A 19,059-nucleotide genomic window follows, 5' to 3' on the forward strand; every position below is an offset into this window, starting at 1 on the left:
AAAAAGACTGTTTAGAAAAGCCATATACTACAAAATTACTGTGTAAACTCATGCTCATTTCCTTACGTTCCAGATTAGTAATAGCTGTCTATCTAATATCTCAAGGGTTTCAAAACAATTCTGTGACACGTAGGCGAGAGCTGGCAAAAAAAAGTTTTTAGCTGCCCCACATTAGAGAAATAGTGTAAAACAAGATGAAAAATAAACATGGCATTTGCTCTTTTTTCGGTCGAGCATATCAGCTCACAATTGCTGCTTTTCCGACGTGTTGTTATGTATCTGAGCTTTTAATCACGCCTACCTCACACCCATGACCACCACTCATACTTTAAATTTGTTGGTAAATGCTTTACCTTTGTCCCTCCTTGGGCCGGTTTACTTACCGCCTTGGACATCGCCCGTTACATGGCTAATTGCACTTTTGCTGATACGTCTGCCTGCAAGCTAACTTCTTTTTCCTTCGGTGTGCTGCTTCATGCTGATGCCAGGGTGCTTTGAATCGGCTTGCTTATGTGAAACTGTATTACTTTTCATTTCCAATTTATGTGGCAAGAAAGGTCCTGTTAGAAGTTTACAAAGCTAATAGCTCCAACTGGAGCAAATGTGAGACCTGTTGCATTGTAAATGCTTGTTTTTTAAAGTCTATCTTTAAAAGAGATTGCACTTGCAAACAATAAACATGAGCTGTAATGTGAACAGAAACGTGTCAAAGAATTGTTGCTGATTAGTGACTGAAACAGGGGCTCCCTCCTGTCATTTGGTTTCTTTGTGCATATCAGGGGTCCTTGGCAGGTGTGCAGCCCAATCTCTTCGTGGTGCAATGATGACTGCAAATATTTTAGCAGCTGTGCAGGACATAAATGGCTGACGCATACAGATACTAGAAAACTCGGGGGATCAGATCCCAGAGCCCGGCATCCTTAGGTGTTGCAGCTAGCAGGTCTATCTACATGGATGAGAGTGTGGAGTGACACTGACCTGCTTGGTCAGAAAGTCTTGGAGCACAGTGCTGCTCTTCTCGTTCATGGCCGCTTTCGGCTGCAGAGAGTCCAAGCTGAGCTACAGGTTCCTCATTGTCCCGGCAAAGTAGCTTCTGGAAACCAGGTGCCTCTGTGCACCTCTTGCCACGTGCACAAAGCACAACAGAGCAGTTAGCTAAACCGCCCCACCACAAGTGGGGAGGAACTGCCTACTGGGGGAAGAGCACTTCTGGTGCACCATGTCACTGTGGCAAATGTCCTGATTGGAGGTGGCAAGTGAACGGCTGCGGTTGAAGCAGGAAAATATGTGGTTATCTTGAGGTGCAGATATTTTATCACATTTTTAAATTATCACTTCTTCACTTGATATCAATTTAGATCAATGCAGTTGTCAACATAAGAGAATAGTCTGATTTTCTTTTTCCAAACAAAATTTTCTCTGCTTATTTATCTGTGTGTAACATGTGCAATGTCACTATCCCTAACGGCAATCATATCATCAATAAATTTGTGCAGCAGTTTATACAAGAAAATGCCATTTTACATGACTTCAGATCTACGCAAGCTTTAGTAGAGATGTCCCTGCACAACCTGAATGGAATAGCTAGGAGTTTTAAAAATAGCTGCCATGTTTATGCAATAACTTTGCAGGGTACAATCAAGGCTTGAGGCTTTATCATTTACTGCTTTCTGACTAAGAAAAAAATCAAGGAGAGCAGAAAGGAAAGTGCATTCAGGAGCCACAGCAAAAGGAACAAGTGGGGCTCCGCCCTCCTTCCCACCACTGGGGACTGCAGGCAGGCACACTCGGATCCACAAAGAGCAAATCTGAGAAAGATAGCCTGATTTATAGCCTTGTTTACAGCTAAGTTAAACTTGGAGCAAGAATGGTCTGCAAATGAAAAGGGAAGCTTCACTGGACAAGAGCTGGCAAAGTAAAAAGTAAAAAAGAAAAAAAAAAAGTCTCCTACAGACCAGATAAACAGGACAAAGCTTAATTATACAGTAGTTGGTCCCTGCTCCCACACAGAAGAAGGCGAGACAAAGAGGAATGACTGACCACTAGCAAGCAAGGATTTTTAAATGACACAAATTAATTAATGAAATAGCTGGAAGCCCACAGAAGAAGAATACCTAAAAGTATACAAGAGGTCGTATGCTTACGCTCGACGTAAAGTACACAAGAAGGATGTCCCAGCTCTCCAGGTGAGGCTTGATGCGGAGAAGGCATTTGCTAGGATGAGCTGGGACTTAACAGAAACTATAATGGTCAAAGTGGGCATATGGCACCCCTCCCAGGGGGTACTGGATCATGGCTAATTACTACTGATGTAAGCAAGACTCAGGGTAAATGACGAGATCAGAAAAAGTAGTGCTAAAAAGGAGGTAATCTCACACAAGTGTGGCCATTATTACCCTGTCACTCTGACCTATGAGGTGAGATCATGGTGGTTGAAATAAGAACAATGCAAATAAGGAGAAAACAAAATATCGTGAGGATAACCTTAGGATCTGAATGTTTGAACACAGTATATTACCAACACTGTCTGATCTATACACTGAAAGAACTGTAAGAAGTTATGAAAGCAGCAGAGTACAAAGTAAATTTCAACAAAAAAACACTAACTAGGGGATTCTTGACCACCCACCACAGAGGTGCCGGGATTCAAAACACTCATTCATACAGACCACTGGTCCCTAGTGGGCAAGGATATAAAAGAGATTTGTGGAAAGGGGTGTCTAAGGAGCTCACGTGCATCACACAGAAGATCATACTACAAATATATGTATCTATGATACCTTACACACCACTGCATTAGACTGAAGTGGGTTGGGAAGTGTGGAGAGCAAGTGCTAGAGGTGTGGGAAAGAAAAAAAGAGACAATAAAGAAGACAGCTTAGGTTTCCAATGTTGAATACCCATATATCACTATGTTTGGCATGAGAGATACAAGTGAACATTCATACAAAACATATAGGGTGTCAGTGGAAAAAATGAAAAAAAAAAAAAAATACTGGAAAAGGAAAAGCATTCCAAGCATGATACACTGGTTACAAATACCTTGGTTGACACAAAAATTGTAGATGATATCCTATGATCTACAACTGCTAGACAACTAGAAGAACATAGTAAGCCTGTAAAAGTGTATCTATCAAGAATCAACAATTTCATGTATAGCTCTCACAGATAGCCAGTAGGATTAATATTGGATTTAAAATCTGGTTGGTTACTGCTATGACATAGAAACAGTGGAAAACAAAATTTGTTTGCCACTGTTGCTATGCCAAAAGTGTTCCAAGCTGCTCTGACAGGAGTCTGTAGAGTATTTATAAAGTCTGACTTTAATTGTTTTTCATTAAGCTGTACTATTTTTTGCTGTGAAACAATGTTTTTCTTGTAGTATAGTAAGCACCAGGGTAAAATAACAAGTTATATATAGCATTTATGGCAAAGAGGAATTACTCTTTAAAATCTGTTCAAGTAATATTTTCATATGTAAGTTTTGTGTTTCCTGTTGTAGACAATTGCTTGCCCTCTGCTAGATATTTCAACTTCAGTCCACTGGGAGTGAACTCCCAGTGTATTGCACTTTCCTGTACATCTAAATATCCGAGGGCCCTATGTCCAAACTACCATCAATTGAGCAGCACCTAATGGCTCTGTAGCCATCAGCCTCCATATAGGACACCATCTGCACACTTTGAAAATAAACTTATCGTTCAAATTGACCCTGCAAATGCCCTTGCATCTGCCCACTGTAAAACTCTAGAATCCATACAGGCCATTCAATTGCACAATGAAATCAAACCTACAGATCTGCTAAGCAACTTCAATTGACTTTCTTCTGAAATGTTAATGAAATGCTTCAATTTTTCTGTGTGAATATTTTGCTGGATCAGTTAACCATTTTTGATACTGTGGAATAATACATTCTGTAAATCACTGGTAATCTATTGATGTGGGCGACTCTGCTCCTGCATGGTTCAGCAATATACATTCCTGTCCAAACTGACAAGCACCCTGTTTTGATTCTCTTCAAAGCTCAGATTTCTGCATGACAGAGATCTTCATGATTCTTCAAATTTTGTCTGTTCTAACAGACTGGATGGGTTGCCTGGTCACGCTTTTGACTGTAAAAACAACCTTTCACTTAAGTTTGACACTTCGCTCTCTGTGGATCAACTCAACCCTGCTGAGCTTTGTTTCAACATTCCTTTGGAAAGTGCTGATGATTCTCACCCATGTGGACAGCTCCTATTACACCACACATTGTTTCCAGACTAAACTATGGGAATTCACTTTTTTTTTTTTTTTTTTTTTAAGAATACCCATAAACTTCATGTCTTTATATTATGAATCACTGCGTGTATATATTTTTCAAGATCAAACTTCAAAGACCCATACCCACAGGGGGACTGCACACCTCTATCTATATTGTGTAGCACTATGTAGAACAAAAGACCATGATAGTTGTTCCCTTTCAGTACTGACCACATCTACTAGGATGAATCTTCTTCAGTGTCTTCAGGAAATACTTAAGCAGTCCCAATTCAGGAAACCCCATAAAAGCAGCAGTTTTCTACTTTTGATGATCACTGATCTCTGTATAAGCTTGTTGTTGGTGTTCCTAGAGAATTTGGAGGGTATGTGCCTTCTGTACAAAAGTGTTTCATAAATTGGGAGCTTTAAAACAATCAGGGCAAATTTTCCCTTTTGTAAAAGCAATCTATCAGATCAAACCTGGAAAACGACATCACACAACCTAATAGAACGTGCCAGTGTTCAACAGTAAAATATACAACTTATAATACCAGTTTCTGCCTAATGCTCTAAAATAAAAAAATAAATCATAAATTATCCAACAGGAAATGGTTGATTCAACATGCTTGGATTGTAGGAGATTATTAAACTTGTGTCAAGAAACTGAGGAGTTCAAGCGCCAACCAGAATAAAGCTCACAGAAAAAGCTTTTTTTTTTTGTAACGATAAAGGCTAGTACCACGATGATCAATGTATCAATCAACAGAGTAATGAAGTAAATTGCTAACAAAGTTTTTGTGAAGCTCAAAACAGTCCTTAACCAGGAAAAGGTTTGGTACAAAACCAAAGCAGTGTGATGGTAGTAAATAGGGTAGGCAAGCAATCAATGTTCTTGAACAACAACAGCAACTAAGAACCACCACTATATTGTAAGAAGGGAGTTGAGATGCAACAAGCTTTTGTGGGGTGAGGAACTGTTGAAAGAGAACAAGCTGAGGCAGGTGTGAGGTGAAGTGAAAACAGTAGGGGCTGTAGGAGAAGAGAAACAAGATCAAGACAGAGCAGGAACTTTTGACAGGAAAGGAAAACAAATGCTTGCCTGGAACAGTAGCAACAAAACATTTAATAGGCTGGGATAAGGCAAAAATGTGACAAAGAGAATGAGGGGGATGGAAACACTGTTCACCCAAAGAAGAAATCACAAGAACAACCCAAACTCACTGTTTGTCGATATGTCGATAAGAAGGGTTTCTTCTGCCTCTGCAATGAAAAAAATACATATAAATTACCTTTCACATCTACTGTAAGTACCAAGTATTTAGAATGATCGGAATGGCAGATAGGTATGTCATACCAACCACTCTACAGTACAGTGAACTACAAAACATCAGTCATGCTCTGTATTCGACATTGGCTATATAGAAATCTCCAATTACTTTGCAAATAAGCAGCAAGAAGGGTCTAGGTGTACCAAATCAGTTGAATGTCACAGGTTAAAAAAAATACTTACTCCATTCCTTCATCATACCATAATAATTCCCATAAAATAAATAAATTAAAATTGGTATATTCTAAGCAGGTCTCTAAAATGTGTCTTGTGTAAAAAAAGAGTTATTGAACATTATCAACAAATACAAAATAGTGCAAGTAAAGTCTATAGTTCAGCCATCTCAACACACAGGACTGATATCACATATTTCACTAGTTGCGATTATAATCAAATGTAATGAACTCCCCATGCATCATACATTACTGCTATATTGATTTTAAAGAAAGAGCAATTAAAGAAAACCACAAAATATGTACTACCTTGTAAAACTATGTTTAAACAACAGTTTCCTAATGACACTAGTTATGGCCCTACTGTGTGCTACAAACTTTATGTTCAATAACTCTCACCGTCTTAATAGGGCAAGTAGCTCCACTTTAAGTCTAGCTATGAGAGATATTTGCTAAAAATCTAATTTAACATTTTTCAAGTATCTTCAATGGAAATTACTGATAGTTGAATGGTAGCAAAAGTATTTCTATTGTTTAGGGTAAACTAAGCCACAAACAGCGAGAGTTGGTAACTGCATAGATTAGTAAATAACCAATAAGGAAAAAAGTTGCACGGCAGCATGAAACTCTGAACCACAAAATTACCAAGGACAAGTAGGGTAGAAATGTACGAGACAGCATATACCTAAGAAAATAAGTCGACTTAGAGTCCGATGCAGAATGAATGTACCCATTGAAGACCTAAGGTTCTATCTTGCAGCTCTTTGACAGTCAAATTGAATCTGCAAATAACGACACAAGATGTTGCATAGCTTTTATGACAACCATGCCTAGCACAGTTCAGGAGAAGGTGATGCATCAGCTTTTCAAACAGCTTACAAAGTGACATATTTAGTTAGATGCAATTCCTCAGAGTATGGGAAAGGCTATTGAACAGGATGTCAAACCTTTGTTTTCAACGGATGTAGAACGCTTTTCCAAGCTGGGTAAATAATGCAATCCACATTTTCATTTAATTCTAAAGTGGTTTACACATTACTAGTGCTAAAGGATTGGGTGACTGTGTGCAGGTGTAGGCCAGTAGCTAAATACTTAGGAACCACAAAGCTTTTATCAGAAAATAAATACAACTCACTTCCAGAAAAGTCATAATAACTTGGATATAATTCAAAAGGAAATCCATGTCAAAATGATGCATAAGGAAACTCAAAAATACTATACAAGCACTGTGCAACTCATCAATAACATGGAGTATGTTTAAAGTTTGGGAGCTTGGCATGTGATCATGAAAAAAGGGGCAATGCAAACGTAATCAACATACACAAAACAGTAGACATGAAAGGCTTTCACCACAGCTATGAAAATGTGCAACAGAGCCAGCTCCGTCCTTATGTTTTCATGTCAGTCAGCACGGACGTGAAGACCTGTCCTACCACCTTTGTGTGTCAACCTCAAGGTGTTTCCCAGCACTTTCTCTTAATATATTTCCTTTATCTTAGGTCTCTTAGACCGCTAGCTGCACAACATGTTGCGCCTTTTCTTTGTGTTGGAACTGTTGAACAACATAATGTGTATCTATCAAGCTTGTTTCCAAACTGGCACGGATACTTTTGGATTTTAAGCCATGTTCATGTACTTATTGTTGATAACTTAATAAATAGATGTTACATAAAAAAATGTGCAACAGATTTGGAAACTTAAACCAAGTGAACTTGGAGTCATGTTCAGTTGAAGAGACTGCTGGTAAGAGAATAATTACTGACACCCAGAAGCTGTATTCAGCTACTGATACACAGACCTGTGTTGCTGCCTTTGAAATTCAAATGAATGACTTTTCCTAGCAACGTGATCAAAACGGCATTGAACATGAATGATGGCTGGTTGGACACTAAGTTATAACACAAGTAAAGGCATGTTTATGTGACTTTTGAATTTACAGGAAAAAAGAACTACTCAGAGCTCCAATGAAACATCAATAGAATATTCCTTCGTATAAGGTTAGTCGCAGCAGTAAAGTTTTACAATAGCTCAGTGATGCTGGTGGTAGCTTCCTCTAGTGTGACTGAAGGCAACATATTTTAGGTTTAGCTATAAATCAAGAAATGTGTATTCTTTTGTTTATTCACTCAACTCGCATCTCATCTTGTACCCTTGTTACTTCCTATTGCTTCTCAAATTACAAGCCAAATGCATGGCTAAACAAATTAATGTATGTGATTTAGTGATCTGGCTAGCTATACTTGTTGCATATCTACCACTGCATGCACTGAGCACAAAAAAGGAATAGGAAAATCAAACAAATGTGCTCTGTATCTGGTATAACAAATCCAAAATGCTGGGACGTTAAAATAGGTGTTTTCCTCTTTAAAAATGAAATTTTACACCAGTCAATAGCCAAAAATAAAAGATATTTTGAGGTTGGGTAAAACGAACAATTTCAACCAAGGGCCTTAGGAACTGAGAGCAAGCCAGAGAAACGCTAGCATTGCAATAGGGAGCCTCAAACACTAAAGCGCGCCAGAACTACTCGGTCACTACGGCTACTGTCACAAACAGAAGCCAGAAAGTCTCTCATTACAATTGAACCCTACATGCCGACCGCAAACTAGAACTGTGGTGCCATTAAAGCCATGGCCCATAGGTAAGGGCAGCCAGAATTACTCTGGTATTACAATGGAGGGCATCGAACACAGACAGCCAGCAAGGAGTATGTTTCCATTGCACTCAAGGGCCTTCGATGCTGAAAGCAAGCCAGACCTACAATGTCATTACAGCCGAAGGCCATAGATACAGACTGACAGCCAAAACTACTTACTCCCTTATGCACGAGGACCCGGAACGGCACTGTTATTTAAACTAAGGGCTTGGTGTAGCAGACTTATCACTGAGCAGTTATGCTGCAGCTAGTGGACATTTCACATAGCTTTTAGTGCATGAAGCTGAATTACGCCACAGCCAATCAAAAGCACAAGCTTTGTATTTGGTATAACAATTGCAAAATACTCGAACGATAACATCTCTTTTTTTCTATTCAGAAATGAAACCACAGTGGTTTTTTCATGGCAAAGTCACACAGCAATCAACAGCCACAAGTGAAAGACAGTTTCAGATTGTATAAAGCAATACACATGTTAAACAGATAAACTGCTGCATGAGCAGCGCACTCCCACAGACAGCATGAGCCTCTATACATTCATACAGGGCTTGGTTTAAAACACCGTTCCGGTGGTAAGTTCTGCACAATCTTCAACATAAATATTGGGTGAACCTGAACCCAAGTTCTTAAATTATACTTTGCTGCTGGAATCTCCATTATCCAAAAGGTTTTGACACAAAACATTTTCGCCGAATTGGTGATAAATGGGTAAAAAGAATTATCCTGCTACCCCAGCACAATGAATGCGAATGAGATTATAAAATCTATATTGCCATTAGCATACAATTCGAATTTAGCACATCAATATAAAAATAAAACTTTGGTAGTCAACGTTTTATTACTTCTTGCTACCAAAGTGAAAGCCCTTTCTGTTGCAGCCCACGGAGTTCATATCACAGACAAATAAGAGAATCCCTGCTGGGAAGCAGCGAAGCGTGCACTTGCATTGGATGTGAAATTCTCACTCTACCCCATGCTCTTTGGCTTATAGCACATTAATGGTCATTAAAACTTTCCTCAACATACTGGAATGGGGGTGGGCAACCGCACTGTTTCATTAATGATTTCCCCAAAGTTATGAATAATTTAATGAAGCAAGGTCAATAGGAAGGTATCTGAGATGTAGGTCTAGGAAGTATGATGTCCCAAGTTATCAACAAAGGTTCGATACCATGTGTGGATTCAATCTTTCATACTCAATAAGCCGGTAAACTAAGGACGGTTTGTTTTAACCTAAATTGATTAGACATGCATAGGAAAACATGAAGTATAATAAAACATGATATTTTTTTATATATCATTTATGTAGGAAGGTGCCCCTTTTGGCATGGTTACCCCCCCACTTTTTGGCTGACATTGATGCTGACCTGACAGAGTGTGCTGGGATCCTGCTAACCTGGCCCCAGCTTCAGTATTCTTTCCCAAAAACTCTACCATTGCCCCACAATTGGCACACCCCGGAACACAGTTAAGTCCCTTGTAAAAGGGTACCCATGGTACCAAGGTCTCGTGGCCAGGGAAGGTCCCCAAGGGCTGCAGCATGTATTATGCCACAATGGGGGACACCTCACCAAGCACATGCACACTGCCATTTCAGCCTGTGTGTATTGGCGAGTGTTGGTGGGGAGACAAAGACAAAGTAGACATGGCACCCCTCTCAGGGTACAAAGCTCACAAACCACTGCCTGTGGCATGGGTAAGTCACTCCTCTAGCTGGCCTTACAGCCCTAAGGCAGGGTGCACTGTACCACAGTTGAGGACCTAGATGCATGAGCAATATGCCCTAATAGATTCTACGTCCATGCTTAGACATTGTAAGTGTAGTGTGGCCATATAAAGTACATTGGCTGGGAGTTTGTCAGTACCAACTCCACAGCTCCATGATGGCTCCACTGAAGTCTGGGAAGTTTGGTATCAAACGTCTGAGCACAATAAACCTATACTGATGCCAGTGTTGGATTTATTGAAAAATGCACCCAGAGGGTATCTTACAGATGCCCTGTGTATTTAGCCCAACTTCTAGTGCAGGGCTGACCAGTCTGACCCAGCCTGCCACTTCCTAAAGAGTTTCTGACCACATGGGGTGAGATCCTTTATGCTCTCTGTGGCCTGAAACAAAGCCTGCACGGGCGGAGGTGCTTCACACCTCCCCCCTGCAAGAACTGAAACACCTGGTGGTGAGCCTCAAGGGCTCCAGCCTCGTTACAGTGCCCCAGGGAAGTCTAGCTAGTGGAGATGCCTGCCCCCGGGACAAAGCCCCTCTTTTGGCAGCAAGTCTAGTGGGAAAATTAGGAAAAACAAGCAGGAGTGACCACTTCTGCTAGGACCACCCCTAAGGTGTCCAGAGATGAAGTGAACCCCTCCTTGCTAAATTCTCCATCTTGGTTTGGAGGACAGGGACCAATAGGGTTAGTTCTGTATCCCCACCGCCAAAGGGAGTGGACACTGGAAGGGTGCAGTCACCCTCAGGGACAGTAGCCATTGGCTACTGCCCTCTGAACCCTGTAATACCCCTAAGTACAGGATTTAAGGGCTCCCCTGAACCTAGCTCGTCAGATTCCTGGCAACCTCAAAAAGACAACAAGAAGAAAGAAGAGGGACTGCTAAGCTGACCCCCATCGGAAAAACTGAAGACACTGATTTGGCCCCAGCCCTGCAGGCCTGTCTCCAGCTTCTGAAGCCCAGCTACAAAAAGGTGGTGCACCCTGCAGGACCAGTAATCTCTTAAAAGCCTCAAGAGGACTGCCTGCACACCAGAGGAACAAGAGCTGATGTGGACAGTGGTCCTGTCCAGAAAGAAACTCCAGCAAAGGACTTCAGAACTGCCCCAGATCAGCGAGTCCTGCCAACTCGGCACCAGATGCCCACAGTCTGTGTACAGGTAGCCTACCAGTCCAGAGCAGGTCCCCAGGCGATTCTGACCTTGTGTCCACCCTGCGTTGACCCCGCATGGCCACCTAATTCCACCCTAATTCCAGATGACCCCCTGACCACGAGAGAACCGGACGAAGATTACAGATGCCTAAAGGTACCCCTGCACTCTCAGCCCCCTGACCTCGGGAACCTAACCAGCGGTCCAGCAACATTCAGCAGGTGACCCTTCCCTTGTCCAGCCTGTGGTTTTCCAGAACCGACCTTCTAGACCTAGCCTGCAGCATCTTTGTGACCCCTGGGGTCCCCCTATTGAAAAGCATTGGGAGCGCAATGCTGTGTTTGCATCCTGTACCCGGTCGCCCCTGCGCCACTGAGGGTGTGTGTTTGCTGCTGACCAGTGCCCCCCGGATGCTCACCTAAACCCCTCAGGTCTGCCCTCCGAAGACGTGGGTACTTACCTGCAAGCAGGCCTGATTCAGAGCGCCCCAGTCTCCATAGGAGCCCATTTTATTTCTTGCATCATCTTTAACCTCTGTACCTGGCAGGCCCGGTGTTGCTGGTGGTGGGTGTTCGGGGTTAACCTGAACCCCAACCTGTGGACAGCCTAACAACCAGAGACTGGAACTGTAAGTCTTGTGCTTACCTCAGAACCATACTAACTTTTCTTTCCCAGAACTGTTTCTTAAAATTGCAGTGTCAACTATTAAAACAGATATTTGCTATTTTCTTGAAAACCGTTTAACTTGCCAAATTGAAGCAAAGTGGTGCTGATACATATGTTTGATACTTACTTGCAAAGCAAATGTACGTAACTGTAAACTGAATCTTCTGGTTCTAGAAATAAAGTAACAAAATATATATTTGCTATATAAAACCATTGGGCCGGAGTTAGTCATTGACAGTGTGCTTTCTTTATTTCCTGTGTGTGAACAACAAATGCTTTGCACTACCCTCTGATACGCCTAACTGCTCAAACTCACTACCACAAAAGAGAGCATTAGTATCATCTACATTAGCCTCTGTTAAGCCTCTGGTGAACCCCTGGACAGTGTGCACACTAGATCTCATTTTGATATAGTATGTACAGAGCCAGCTTCCTACAATTTACAAGACTACCTTTAATCTCAGAGTGTTTCAAGAAGGTTGGACTCATCAATGGACAAGGGAAAAAGCACAAGTCGTATGGTTGGGGGACAGGCTGATGGGTATAATTAATGTACATTAAAACAAGGTAATGCATTTTTTTCAAACTCCATTGATCCACGTTTGCACAAAACAAAATGGTGTATTATGCAACAACCTGGTGTTTTCAGTTTTGCCTGTTCTCTATCTTTGTTTCCTCCTTTCCTTATATTCACCATAGAAATGTCAAACTTATTTATTGGCTTATCCAATGCTTGTCTAACCTAATGTTGATGTTATGTCTGCAGAGGTCAGTCAGTAGGTACCAAGATTTACATCCTCAGCAGCAGTAAACACTTTCTCCATATTTGTACACGTTTATTTAGTATTCCATTACTTTTAAAAATGACACCCTGCATGTTTACTGCATTGTATCATAACACTGATAACAGTACTTTGATTAACTGACAACGTGATAAAGTTGTGTTCATTTTAGACAAGTTTAGATGTTTTATTATTAATATTATGACTATTGATACTTAGGAATATATGTTCCTTTTATTATTTTGACTTCAAGACCTAATTCACTGAAATTTCCTGTCAATTCACTTTCTGCGATGTCCTTGGTGGCAAACATCACACAACATCACTACCCGGTGTGATAACTCTGTGATGCTCTCACTGGCCAGATAAGGACAAAAAAAATGTAACAAGGGCTTCCACATAAAACAGGATGGAAATCCTGGGAATAAGGATTTAAATTCAGACTAGGCTCTTTTATTTGTTCCAACTAGGTCCTTTCTATTAATACTCTCAAAAGGATAAGAGCAGATTAATTTTTAGTAGCCTGAGGGCGCTCAAACTAGGCCACAGCAAAATGTACATATTCTTCAGGAACGCAATATAGGATAGACTCAAAGAAGAATTCAGCTACAATGTCCTTTACTTTCAAATAAATTGTTACCAGAGAAAGAAAATATTATTTCTCAGCAAGTTCTTTCTGAAAGACTACTAGATGGGTATAGCTATTACAATTGCAGTTCTTGGCCACAAATTAATACTTGTTTCACTTTACTGTCTGATGCTTGCCCAGCACAGGTGAGCAGATCCTCATTATAAAATCCAGTAAATCAAATGGCTGATCCTCCTGCCACCACTCTGATGTGACCAGAATTCAGCTGACCTTTAGCCTTCCTCTCTTGATTCACCTTCCCCAGGTTATCAACAGTTTACATGACAATATAAAAATGTTGCTTGTGCTCTCGACATTGTATGGTGTGTGAGCTACCACATCACAGACTATAAGCTAATCACTCTGTCCTCTTCATGTGTTTTACACAAGGTTTAACAATAAATGTCATAATCATAGCACAAGTAGCATGGAAATGCCAGAGCCACCACAAGGTAGTCTTAGGGAGTTATTAAACTATTACAATGAACAGACCCTATTTCATTTCTACACCATCATCAAGAATAAAACCTTGCTTTCACTGCCCCGCCACCTGTACATACCAAACGTACTGCTATACTTTAAGGTTACCCTATGTGGTTAAAGTTATAGAGAAACATAGCACAAAATCTCTTTCCAGGCAAAAGTAGCATGCAATGTCAGGTGCCCACAAAAATGAGACTTCAGATAACCTTGCAGCAGCAGATCAGTCATGAACAAAAACTGCTTGAGGGAAACAATATTACTAACTTGCCAACTACTTGGCAGCCTTTTTCAAATCAAAATCACTTCATCTAATTCTTCTGCGTATCACCAATGTTCTCATTACCTTATCACCACCTTGTTCATCCCTCACTTCTTCTATTTCTCATAAATGTAATCCTTACCGGAACCTTATTCCTCATCATAAAATCAAACATTTACCTGCTGGTTGCGGAGAACAAGATGTTCTCATCCTCCGCATTACCTCCTTAGTGGAGAGGATGTGAACATTTCGTTTTTTAAATGTGTTTTTCTCTTTTTAAAGTAAGTTTGGGATGCGAGGGAAGAGTTTTGCCTCGTTCCAGAGATTATTTATTTTTACACTGTGACAAGCAGCGCGCTAACATCACACAACGTGAAAGTGAGCGCAGCCAGTGCAATTTGGTGTTGGCTGGTTTTACTCTAATCGGTGCCTGGGGCCATATCTCAGCTCCCAAGCACCAATCGAAGCAGGAGAGATACCACTGCAAAGAGGACAACGTCCCCTTTCTAGAGGTGCTTTTCCTTGTGGATCCCTGCATCCGGATCGCAGCAAAAGGCCAATCTCCAAGTGTGGATCCACTCAGACAACAGAGAAGGGAGAGCCTGCAAAGGCAAGATCAAGGTCTCCAGCACTGTGTACCCCAAATATTTGGGAAAGGCTGTGCCCCACCTCTTTATGGTCTCAACAGCTCCCAACAGTCTTTCTTCCCTCTGGGAAGAATTGGTACAGTTAACTCCCAATCTCCCATTTGGGACAGGGGTGGGTTAAGGGCGACTAGAAAACTAGGGATTATTTTATATTAATTGGGTGGGGTTGACTCTCCTGGCATCGGGCTGAATCTTACTCCTAAAGGTCACAACAATCTTTCTGAGCCTCCAGGGGGCCAGATTGCGAGACTTACTACCAGACTGCATCCGCCAACCACAGCAGAAAACCCACTGGTTGCCAAGAACAAACTTGAAAAACTGGGTTGAAGACATCCAGGCATCTTCACTGCTAAACAGAAAACAGGCTTTCTGCACCCCCCCCACCCGGGTTCTCAAAGCATCTCCATGGTAAGTGAGAGGAAATGTTGATTCCATTGGACATAGTTTTGACACATAGGCCAAAACAGATAAGGTAAACCCACCAATTCTGGATGCCCCTGGTGGTACAAGGACTGTCTGGTACCCAGGTTTGGGGGATGCAGTGTTGTACCAGATGGGCAATCCCTTCACCCTAATCCATTTCTCCATTATTTCCCTGGTGTTTGAGTCTGCCCACTGCCCCCACCTCCCCCACCCCCACGAACATAGGCAGATAGGTGGTAAACACCCCAATCTGTGCACAAGAGGTGTGAAATCCAACTAGACTACCAGGGGACAAGACAGTAAGAAATGGAATTGAGTTGAATGCCCTGAACATAGGAATGCCTCTGCCCCCATGGGGTGGGAGGGCAGGGGAGTGGATGGATTCACGGGTCGGGGTTACCTCCTCTCTGCCAGACCATATGTCAAAACCATAGCCAAAAAAATCTATGTCCTGTCACTTCGCTGTTCAGGATGTGGGCTAGCCAATGGCCAGAGAACCTTACCAACCCGGGTATATTTGAAATCTAAAGATTTAGGGGAATCCTGGGTGATGTGGTTTGCATGGATCCCTGCATGTTTTATTACCTTTCATGCACCACAATGGGTAGGAAAAGGGCTATTTTCCTATATTTATTTGACACACAATCTTGCACTTACAGCCAATGTTTTACCACCCTGCGCTCTTACACTAGTCCCAATTAAAACACAGTCTCCAATGTGGACTTAATTCATGTCATTGGGACAAATCAAAACTATGGCAATGTGAAGACATCAATGACATCAGAAGTTACAAGTTTTCACCAGGACTACTATTCTTTAACTCTGAAGGAAACCTATGCACTTTTTTTATGTGGGGAAGATATGTAGTTTAGGAACAGTGGCTCTTTGTACGCCGTAAATTTGGGATTACCTATCCTGCTATACAGAGGGCATTTTGCAAGATGTTCTTTTGTAAACACTGGCATGCACTTGATAGCCACAAATGAGAGAAATTAAATTGATAATAACAGTTCCACTATTCAGAATCCTTCTTTCATTCATTAGATTTTACCACAGATACTGATGCCCAATCAATACCTAATACAACATCATTATTAGCTGCAGCTCAGCTGTTAACCCTGTGCATTACACGTTTAAAAAAAACAACAAGCACTTTATATTCCTGCAACCAGAAGGGTCAGACAGATGCAATGGAATGTAAATAGTTAGTGAATTGGTCATTGGGGCAAAAGAATACACATGAAAACGTTTTCCTATAAAATACTCATCCTAAGTTGTCACTTATTTTTAATTTTCTCCTACTTATTTTCGTTTTTTTTTGTTTCACCAATTAGTTCCCATAGGAAAACCATATATGTTTTAATCAAATGACCCCTTGCTGAAATTTAGAAATGTATTGCTTTGACAGTTTACCTATGGGTTTCACACCTGCTTCCACCCCAACCTTTAAGCAGGTAAAACCACAAAAAAGGATGAATACACTACCATCTAAAAAAAATGCAAAGACTGTGGTTAAATAAATGTTTTTCTTTTCAGCTTTGCCTGTTCCTGAAAGGTGGGAAGAGTTTTTTGTTTTTTTCCAAACCTCGTGGTAATGTCATTTTTAAAAGAAAAAATGTACTTTCCTGCACAGCACGTCACGATTTGTCCATAATAAATACAAATGCTATAGTTTAGTCATTTAAAAACAAGAGGCTTAGCACCTAAGCCTCAGCAGTTAAGGGTTTAATCGTATCGTAGTGCTGAGATTTTACTAGAGACTTTACTATTACTCTAAGACTATTCCGTACCCTAACATTAATGCTAGTCTCAAACTTGACCCTAAAAGTTAACGTTATTTACTTTAGCTGAAAAGCTATTATTTTTGGTTTAAGTAAATGCATTAGTAAAGACAAGGTAAAGATAACTGATGAAGTAAAATTAACAAAGAAATGCTGTGTCGAGTTACTGTATGATAAAAGTAAGCAGCTGCTTGTTTAACTAAGGGGACCTAACTTTACTGATTGTTCTGGAAATTTCCTTTTCTCTAAATAACAACAACCACAACATTACACTGCACAGACTTACCAAGCTCACTTTATATACGTAACAGTTTTTATAGCTGTTTTGCTTCACTTAAGCATTCATCCCAACTTTCCGATAAACCAGCTAAATGTGAAAACTCATTAGCTAACACATTTTAAGGTTCCCAACACCATCCAGGGATTTGATAAACACACTGTTTACACAGGTTTTTATAAGCAGGTGCCGCTTTTGACTTTTTGCCAAACACATTTTCACTTTTAAATCGTACACTTTCAACTTATAACCTCCCCTTATCCTGCCGACTACGCCAAAGTGTTTTGCTTCACTACAGACCAAGATAAAACACACTGAAAGGAATTTCTGGTATGCAACGCTTAGTCTAAGAATTACATTTATTAAATCACTCCGTGAGGCTCGCAAGAAAAGGTCAGCACAACTGAAGGTGAAAGTGCACATTTGAAAATGGTCAGGGTAATGGAATAAAATACATGTACAAAGACAATGCCTCCGCTGCTAGGTCACTGGCAACACTTTAATTACATGCCAAACATAAACAAGATAACTCAAGTCTCACCTTTTCAAATATGGGGAAATTGCTTAGCTGCCTGCTTGAGAATCCACCACAGTTAAACTCTTATAAAGCTGATGTGAATTCTAATCTCTACAGCCATTGGTATACTATCTTCCAGACTTGCCATAAGAATTGAGCAATAGAGAATTAATCCAAATGCTTCACAATTTACTTGAAGTTTCAAACAAATCAAACTGCCTGCTACTAGATGCTAGAAAGCATGACCACTGGTTTATTTTATTATTTGGAGCACAGTGAGAACCAACAATTCTTACTGATGTTTAACAGCAAAACCTTAAAACTAGAGGGAGCAGCACTGCTTCAACCAAGCACAATAACCACCTACAAACATGTGACTTGTCAGAATGTAACTAAAAAAATAAAATAAAATGAGGATGCAAATTTAGGAGCATAAGGCTCCCTAGTCATACCTTCCCACTACATCTCCCCAAACTACATAAATCACCAGACAAAACAGCAGTTACAACACATTAATCCACCAAAAAGGACCACACCCTCCACAAACATATCTAAAAGTCCTTATTTCTCCAACCAAACAACCTCTCTTCCATTCTCCACCGAAGGCCACAAGCGCAATACACCCCAAGGCAGCTGCATCCAAAAACCATATGCCCTCCAGCCTTACTCCAGGACATGAAAAAAGAAATACAAACACTAAAGTTCCATGCAAGTTCCATGAACAAAAATCACTTTGAGATCTTTGACCAACTCCCAGAAACACTGGACCTGTTCCTCATTACAGAAACATGGCTCAGCAAAGATTTTGCACCCACATGCCACAAAGACATCCCTCCTGATTTTCAAATCATTAACAAAAGTCATACTGGTAAAACTGGAGGAGGACTAGCTGTCATCCATAATAAAACAATACAAATAGCAATCATTGAACATCTCACCATGGACGGCTATGAATCCTTGATGATAAGATATCACCACACTCCAAATATTACTTATTCCCTTCTCTTAACACCACACAGCAATTTCAACTTTAAAGACGTTCCACTTGATACATTAACCAGCACCCATCTGGGCCGCACAAATCTATACATTCTCACCTCAACATACAGTTTGACAAAAAGAACGTAACCACAGCTATCACAACTAACCTTAAAGTCTTCAACCTAAAACACAATTCAACACCAAAAAACAATAAACATGCAGACAAAAGACATACACACCTTCTGTAACTGTTTTTTCTCTGCATTGGAGAAACAGACACCAACAAAAACAACATCCAGAGTTGACCATGAAAAAAACACCACATGGTTTAATGACAAATTCAAA

General features: G+C 40.7%; 1 protein-coding gene across 2 annotated transcripts in view; it reads right to left on the reverse strand.

Annotated features, from left to right (window-relative positions):
* The window catches only part of OCRL (OCRL inositol polyphosphate-5-phosphatase), a 659,503-nt gene that overhangs the window by 628,480 nt on the left and 11,964 nt on the right, over positions 1-19,059 (reverse strand). For both annotated transcript variants that reach the window (XM_069212991.1, XM_069213000.1), the window contains one exon: positions 5,464-5,502. The gene's annotated coding sequence lies outside the window, so the exon portion shown is untranslated. The remainder of the gene's footprint in view (positions 1-5,463; positions 5,503-19,059) is intronic.

Source organism: Pleurodeles waltl, chromosome 2_1 (genome assembly GCF_031143425.1).
Source record: "Pleurodeles waltl isolate 20211129_DDA chromosome 2_1, aPleWal1.hap1.20221129, whole genome shotgun sequence".
Lineage (NCBI taxonomy): Eukaryota > Metazoa > Chordata > Amphibia > Caudata > Salamandridae > Pleurodeles > Pleurodeles waltl.